The following is an 8,986-nucleotide window of genomic DNA, read 5'->3' as shown; positions in this document are numbered from 1 at the left end:
CTCCGTCTCAAAAAAAAAAAAAAAAGAAAGAAAGAAAGAAAGAAAATGTGGCTCATATACACCATGGAATACTATGCAGCCGTAAAAAAGGATGAGTTCATGTCCTTTGTAGGGACATGGATGCAGCTGGAAACCATCATTCTCAGCAAACTATCGCAAGAACAGAAAACCAAACACCACATGTTCTCACTCATAGGTGGGAATTGAACAATGAGAACATTTGGACACAGGGTGGGGAACATCACACACTGGGGCCTGTCGTTGGGTGGGGGAAGGGGGGAGGGATAGCATTAGGAGACATACCTAATGTAAATGACGAGTTAGTGGGTGCAGCACACCAACACAGCACACGTATACATATGTAACAAACCTGCACGTTGTGCACATGTACCCTAGAACATAAAGTATAATAATAAAAAAAATTTATATATAAATATAAGATTAGCCAGGCATAGTGGCAGGCACCTGTAATCCCAGCTACTTGGGAGGCTGAGACAAGTTCATTGCTTGAACTTGAGAGGCAGAGGTTACAGTGAGCCAAGATCGTGCCACTGCACTGCATCCTGGGCTACAGAGAAAGACTCCATCTCAAAATAAATAAATAATAACTTAAAAAAGAAAAAACAGCAGCAATGAGCAGGGCCTACAGCCTCCCAGCTGCCAACCACCTGGGTAACAGAAGCCCTAGGCCCTTCCCAGCCTCCCACCAGCTCTGCCAAACCAGGACCTGAGAGTGGAGAGTTAGCATGGGCACCTGCTGCAGGGCTGAGAGCTCCTGGCCAAGACCACGGTCCACTGAGAACTGGGACAAAGCTGTCTAAACGCAGATGGCCAGGTCCACCGGGAAAGCAGCTGTCTTCAAAGAAGCTCCTCGATATCTCCCTGCAAGATGCTATTCGGCGTCACACTGAACTCCCAGTCTCCCCCAAACTCACCTCTCCTCTAACTTCCCATCTCAGCTGGTGACAACTCTATCCTTCAAGAGGCTCAGGCCAGAGACCTCAGGGTTGTACCTGACTGTCTCTCATGCCCCTCACCTTGAATACGGACCAGGCCTGGTACCTGCCACTAATAAGTATAACAAAATGATGCTATGGGATTTCTGGGCCCCGATCAGAAAAGAACCACTCCCACCTGGCCCTTGTTTTCTTGGGTCATTCACTCTGGGGAGGCCAGCCGCCAAGTCCTGAGGGCACTGAAGAAGGTTGGTGGAGAGCCCTGTGTGGGAGGAGCAGGGAACAGAGGCCTCCTGCCCACATCCCACAGCATGTGAGTGAGCCACCTAGAGCTGCATCCTCCATCCCCACCCGAGCCTTCAGATGGTGCCAGCCCCAGCCAGTGTCGGCTGCAGCCTCACAAGAGACCACGTAGCTAAACTATTCCTAAATTCCTTTTTTTTTTTTTTCAGATGGAGTTTGGCTCTTGTTGCCCAGGCTGGAGTGCAATGGCACAATCTCAGCTCACTGCAACCTCTGCCTCCTAGGTTCAAGTGATTCTCCTGCCTCAGCCTCCCGAGGAGGTGGGATTACAGGCACCTGCCAGCATGCCCGGCTAATTTTTGTATTTTTTTTAAAACGGAGTCTTGCTCTGTCACCCAGGCTGGAGTGCAGTGGCGCCATCTCAGCTCATGGCAAGCTCTGCCTTACGGGTTCACGCCATTCTCCTGCCTCAGTCTCCCAAGTAGCTGGGACTACAGACACCCACCACCATGCCTGGCTAATTTTTTGTACTTTTAGTAGAGATAGGATTTCACCATGTTAGCCAGGATGGTCTTGATCTCTTGACCTCGTGATCTGCCCACTTCAGCCTCCCAAAGTGCTGGGATTATAGGCATGAGCCACTGCACCTGGCCAATTTTTTTATTTTTTTTAGTAGAGATGGGGTTTCACCATGTTGGTCAGGCTGATCTTGAACTCCTGACCTCAAGTGATCTGCCCACCTTGGCCTCCCAAAGTGCTGGGATTACGGGTTTGAACCACTGCACCCAGCTCTGTTCCTGAGTTCTTGACCCACAGACACTGTGAGAGATAATAAATGTTTATTATTGGCCGAGTGCAATGGCTCCCAGCACTTTGGGAGGCCAAAGTGGGTGGATCACCTGAGGTCAGGAGTTCAAGACTAGTCTGGACAACATGGTGAACCCCCGTTTCTACTGAAAATACAAAAATTAACTGGGCGTGGTGGCAGGCACCTGTAATCCCAGCTACTCAGGAGGCTGAGGCAGGAGAATCGCTTGAACCTGGGAGGCGGAGGTTGCAGTGATCTGAGATGGCACCACTGCACTCCAGCCTGGGCAGCAGAGCAAGACTCTGTCTCCAGAATAATAATAATAATAACGTTTAAATCCCCATGTAACACTGCAATCCCTGGCTCCCCTGCATGTCTCACCTGCCCACACACTCCACGGTGCTCCTGTTTATTTTGCTTACCTTCTGTCTCTCCCAGCTGGCATGTCAGCTCCACAAGTGCAGGGATCTTTGTCTGCTTTTTTCTTTTTGCTGTTACATGCCCAGAGCCTAGGACTATGCCTGACATATAGTAGGCAGTTAAAGAAAGTAATAAAGTACGAATGGCTAGGAAAATGAATCAAATAATCTTCACCTTGAGGGGTAATTACAGAAACGTAATCGAAAACGTTGATGAATTGACCCTGGTCATCCAATGGGGAATGTGTCAAAGGCTCATGGTAGCTGAGGACAGACAGAGGGGAAGTGGCCTTGGGCCTCCCTCCCTGGGAGTGTACAGTGCTTCCCCACAAGGACACAGACCTACTGTTCATTGCTATATCACTGGCCCCGGGGACAGTGCCTGGCAGAGAGTAGATAGATGTTCAATAAAAACTGGCAGAATAAACACATGAAAAAAACAAATCTTGGCCAGGTGCAGTGGCTCACACCTGTAATCCCTGCACTTTGGGAAGCCAAGGTGGGAGGATCACTTGAGCCCAGTAGTTTGGGGCCAGCCTGGGTAATGGCAAGACCCCCATCTCGAATTAATTAAAAATAATGATAATAGTAATAATAATAATAATAATAAAAGAGTGGTTAATAGGTGGATATGATTCAGTGGTCTTTTCTTTCTCTTGAACATTATTTTTGCATATTTGTTTTTTTTTTTCTTTCTTTCTTTTTTTTTTTGCAACAGGTACCTGCCACCGTGCCCGGCTAATTTTTGTATATTTTTTAAAACGGAGTCTTGCTCTGTCACCCAGGCTGGAGTGCAGTGGCGCCATCTCTGCTCACAGCAAGCTCTGCCTCACGGGTTCACGCCATTCTCCTGACTCAGCCTCCCGAGTAGCTGGGACTACAGACACTCACCACTATGCCCGGCTAATTTTTTGTACTTTTAGTAGAGACAGGGTTTCACCATGTTAGCCAGGATGGTCTCAATCTCTTGACCTCATGATTCGCTCACCTGACCTCTGTCGCCCAGGCTGGAATGTAGTGCTGCCATCTCGGCTCACTGCGACCTCCACCTCCTGGATTCAAGTGATTCCCATGCCTCAGCCTCCCAAGTAGCTTGGACTACAGGTGTGCGCCACCACGCCCAGCTAATTTTTTTGTGTTTTTAGTAGAGACGGGGTTTCACCATGTTGGTCAGTCTGGTCTCGAACTCCTGACTTCAAATGATCCGACCACCTCAGCCTCCCAAAGTGCTGGGATTATAGGCATGAGCCACTGCACCCGGGGCCAGACTTAAAAGAAGCTGGACACAAGATAAAGCATGCTGTAATTCCATTTCTATGACTCTCATAATTAGGCACAACTAATCTATGGCATTAGATGTGAGATTAGTGACGCTTTTTGCAGGGTGGGGATGGGTATTGGCTGGAAGGAGCATGATGGAAGCTTCTGGGGTAACGCAGATGGTGGTTGCAGGGGTACATATGTATGCAAACATACATTGAACTGAATGCTTAGGATCTGAGCACTTTGGGTATATCAATTAAAACTCAATACTCAAAAATAAAATCGAAGCAAACACAGTGGATCAAACTTGAAATAGTCAAGATCAAGGATTTTAATTCAGATCTGGATTCACAGCTGCCAGGGTGCTTGGTAGGCCAAGGCCATGGTGAGACCTGAGAGGCCAGCTTTGCTGGTGACAAGAATAATGTAACTGAAAACAGGACCAGTGCATTTCAGAGCAAATTATGGAGGCTTAACCCGCCAGGCCTCTCAGCTCAGTGCCGCAGCCATGTAACAGACACACATTTGGGCCAAACACTCAAATGGCTAGTGTGACAAACATAATCTACTGTGGCCTGTCAGGGGGATGGAGAACAGGCCTCCATTCTGTAAGACAATTCCAGGAATCCAGGGTCAGAAAAGAGGTGATCTCGGCTCCTGCAGCATTGCGGAGGCCTTGGGCAGCAGGCCGGGGACGTCCTGCAGTGATGGCCACTGCTGTCCCTGCCAGGAGCAGGCTCAAGGCCCCAGGTTATCACTCAAGCCGGGTCTGACGGGAGGGACTAGGCCCATGTGGTGTAAGCAGGAAGGACCTCCAGTCCTGTGGAATCTCCTTTCGCCCAGAAATAACATCGCTCCTGACAGCTGAGCTTATCAGAGTGATAGCAGATATTTTCAAAACAATAGCAGCCCTAGCAGCTCCCGGGATTCAACCTGCATCGTCAACGAGGATGGGGTGGCCGTGGAACTGGCAGTGGCTGCCACCCACACCTCTGCTCTCAGGGCACCCTGGGAAGGATCTCTTCTTCTCCTTTTTTTTTTTTTTTTTTTTGAGATGGAGTTTCCCTCTTGTTGCCCGAGCTGGAGTGCAATGGTGCAATCTTGGCTCACTGTAACCTCTGCCTCCTGGGTTCAAGTCATTCTCCTGCCTCAGCCTCTGGAGTTGCTGGGATTACAGGTGCCTGCCACCATGCCTGGCTAATTTTTTTTGTATTTTTAGTAGACATGGGGTTTCACAATGTTGGCCAGGCTGGTCTCGAACTCCTGACCTCAGGTGATCCACCCGCCTCAGCCTCCCAAAGTGCTGAGATGACAGGCCCGAGCCACCACACCCGGCTGGGAAGAATCTCTTCTAGTCAACCGTCCCCTGGTCTATCAGCCCCAAGAGGGCAGGGCCCATGGACACAGGCCTGTGTGCATTTTTGCTCCTCTGTACCTCAAAAGTGGACCCTCAGTAGATATGTGTTGCACAAATGAGTGGATTTTTCCATCCCTTTCATCTCTACAACAACCTTAAGAGACAATTTCTGCTGTTACCACTTTACAGGAGAGGAAACTGAGGCCAGACAGGCAAAATGGTGGGGCGACAATAGTGAGACACTCTCAAAAAGAAAAAAGAGTGCATGGTTGGGCTAGGCATGGTAGGTCACACCTGTAATCCCAGCACTTTGGGAGGCCAAAGCAGGTGGATCACTTGAGGTCAGGAGTTCGAGACCAGCCTGGCCAACGTGGTGAAACCCTCTCTTCACTAAAAATACAAAAATTAGCCAAGCATGGTAGTGCACACTTGCAATCCCAGCCTCTCCGGAGGCTGAGGCATGAGAATCCCTTGAACCCAAGAGATGGACATTACAGTGAGCCAAGATTGCACCACTGTACTCTAGCCTGGGCAACAGAGTGAAACTCTGTCTCAAAAAAAAAAAAAAAAAAAAAAAAAAAAAAAAAAAGACCAGCCTGGCCAACATGACAAAACCCCATCTCCACTAAAAATACAAAAATTAGCCAGGCATGGTGGCAGGTGCCTGCATTCCCAGCTACTCAGGAGGCTGAGGCACAAGAATCACTTGAACCCCGGAGGTGGAGGCTGCAGTGAGTTGAGACTGCAACAGAGTGAGGCCCTGTCTCAAAAAAAAAAAAAAATGTTGACATATGGTAGCAAAAGCTAGCCTGGCTCTTTGCCTTGGAAGGAAGGGAGCTACCAGCCAAATGGGTTGTAGAGGGTATGGCAGGGAACTGCAGGGGCTAGAGAATTCCAGACAGGAGGCCCCAGTGGGAACCTGGAACCTGCAGGCGGGTGGAAGTCCCTGTCTCAGCTGCCTGTGAAGCATTTACAGGGTTAGTGTTCTTTCTGCTTCTCTCTAACCTGGTGAAGTGTGTATGTATCATGAGACCATTTCACAGATGCAGAAGCTGACTTCAGCCAGGGTCAGCCCTCCTGCACAACCCCAGTTTGAACTCAGGTGTGTCCAAGTCCCAATTTCCTTTTTTTTTTCTTTTTCCTTTGAGGCGGAGTTTCGCTCTTGTTGCCCAGGCTGGAGTGAAGTGGCGTGATCTCGGCTCACTGCAACCTCCACCTCCCAGGCACAAGCGATTCTCCTACCTCAGTCTCCTGAGTAGCTGGGACTACAGGAGCACGCCATGATGCTTAGCTAATTTTTGTATTTTTAGTAGAGACAGGATTTCACCATGTTGACCAGGCGGGTCTCAAACTCCCAACCTCAGGTGATCCACCCGCCTCGGCCTCACAAAGTGCTAGGATTACAGGCATGAGCCACTGTGCCCAGCCCCAAGTCCTAATTTCAAGGTCACCCATTCTCATATTCCCAAACCTTCCCCAGGAACCTCCCCTGAGTGTCCAGACTCTGGGGACACACACAGTGTCTAAAGTCCCTGCCCTCAGGGCACTCACCATACAGGGGGTGGTTGGAATGGTGAAAAAAGTTTTCAGCAAATGGTGTCGAGGCCTGAGTCCTCCTTTATACCAGGGTCTTCTTTAGCAGGGTGGGATTGGGGGCCAAGGAAGACTTGAACCCATATGCAGCTCATCTGGGACCAGATGTGTGCTTTGGTCAGAGTGCTGGACCAGGCAGATATTCTTTTTTTTTTTCTTTTTTGAGACGGAGTCTCACTATGTGGACAGGCTGGAGTACAGTGGCACGATCTTGGCTCACTGCAACTTCCGCTTCCCAGGTTCAAGTGATTCTCCCGCCTCAGCCTCCTGAGTAGCTGGGATTACAGGTGCCCACCACCATGCCCAGTTAATTGTTGTATTTTTAGTACAGACGGGGTTTCACCACATTGGCCAGGATGGTCTCAATCTCCTGACGTCGTGATCCACCCGCCTCAGCCTCCCAAAGTGCTGGGATTACAGGCGTGAGCCACCGCACCCAGCAGGACCAGGCAGATATTCTATAGGGTCTGGGCCAGGGCTGTGTTGGCCCCAGACAAGCTCTGAGCCTGGACCAGCCTGGACATGTCTATGAGCCTCAGGTCCCTTCTGTGCTAAACAGGGGAAACCTAAAGGGGACTGCTGTGGGGTCAAGTGGACATCGTGATGTAAACCAGACCTTAGTTCTCATTTTCCTGCCTTTCCTGTTGGGGCTAGGAGCTTAACTGATTGACAGAAACTTTTTTTTTCTTTTTTTAGAGACAGAGTCTCGCTCTGTGGCTCAGGCTGGAGAGCAGTGGTGCCATCATAGCTCCTTACAGCCTCCAAATACTGGGCTTAAGCAATCCTCCCACCTAGCCTCCAAAAATGTTGGGACTACATAAACCCAGCAGGAATTCTTCCGCCATCTCTCGCCAACACAACCCCGCCTTCCTGTTGCCTCATTGCCCTTCCCTGGCTCCCTCAGCTGTGAGTTCTGCCTCCAGCGCTGTCTGGGGGGTGAGGTGTGCAGTGTGCCTGATGGAGAAGCAAGGAGGGCTCACTGAAGTCAAGACCCACATTCCTGGCAGTTTGCTGTCTTCAATTCTGCCTCCTCAACAGCATTGCAAGGCCGGGTGCGTGGCTCCTTCTTGATGGAGAAACCAAGACCCAGGGACCTGGAGGGCCGAGCTTAGGTCCAGTGAAGAGGATCAGGGCTTCAATTCTCTTATTATTTATTTATTTATTTATGAGACGGAGTTTTGCTCTTGTCTCCCAGGCTGGAGTGCAATGGCGCGACCTCAGTTCACCACAACCTCTACAAGTGATTCTCCTGCCTCAGGCTCCTAAGTAGTTGGGACTACAGGCATGTGCCACCACACCCAGCTAATTTTGTGTTTTTAGTAGACATGAGGTTTCTCCATGTTGGTTAGGCTGGTCTCGACCTCCCAACCTCAGGTGATCTGCCTGCCTCGGCCTCCCCAAGTGCTGGGATTACAGGCGTGCGCCACCGCGCCTGGCTCAAATCTCTTCTGAGGTGGTCTTGCTGCATCCCAGGAGGACCCAGGGCTGAGAGAAGTCTGGGGGTCCTAGCTGCCCGCTCGTTACAGGGCACAGTTCTTCCCTCCATCCTTCACAGGTCTTACTGGTCATCTTTCAAGGCCAGGCCCATGTAGGTCTCTGGGGTACAGAACAGAGCCTCTCCAGGCAAGTGAAAGCAGCAGACCAGTGACTGGTTAGCCCTGTAAGACGGGGGCTGTGGTGCCTGGGCTCCCTTACCTGCACCCCACCTCCCAGGCTCCACTATCCACAATCCCTCACCCGCACACCTCTGCCTTCCGCTTCCACCATCCAGCTGACAAGAAAGAGTACCAAACGCAGAGGCCTCCAGACCTGGGCTCAGATCCCCTCTGGAAGCCGCTGGCTCCTTCTGGCTTGCAGGGGTCCAACCCCGGGCAATATGGAGGAAGACGGAGAAAGGATTGGTTTCCATGTCTCACTGGGCCGTGGGGAAGCAGGCAGGACCCAGCTCCTGGGGAGATCAGCCCCATCGTCCTCAGCTGGGGCTCTGCTGTCTGTGCTGGGTGCTGATTAGCAGGGGGTGGGGGAGTAGCTCTAGTCTCTCCCAGATTCAAGCCCCTTGTCCCAACCCTCCCCACCAACCTTGGGTCCTGCTGTGAGTGGGGTGAACACACACATACACACACACACACACACACAGTCACTCACACGTGTTGGGAATGAAGTTTTGGTGTCACCAAAAAAATAAATAAATAAAAAATAACGCAGGAACAAATGATCTCTCAGCAAGGTGAGCTTTACTTTCTGCAGAAAGGGTGCTACTCAATAGCTGTCCAGCCACGAGAACACACTGAACAAAGGAGACTGTTATTTATAACCTAACACGTCTACCCTGCTGCTGTGTCCAGTT

The sequence above is a fragment of the Rhinopithecus bieti genome, unplaced genomic scaffold, assembly GCF_001698545.2.
Source record: "Rhinopithecus bieti isolate Rb0 unplaced genomic scaffold, ASM169854v2 scaffold_33210, whole genome shotgun sequence".
In the NCBI taxonomy this organism is placed as follows: domain Eukaryota; kingdom Metazoa; phylum Chordata; class Mammalia; order Primates; family Cercopithecidae; genus Rhinopithecus; species Rhinopithecus bieti.
This window is presented reverse-complemented; position numbering follows the sequence as displayed.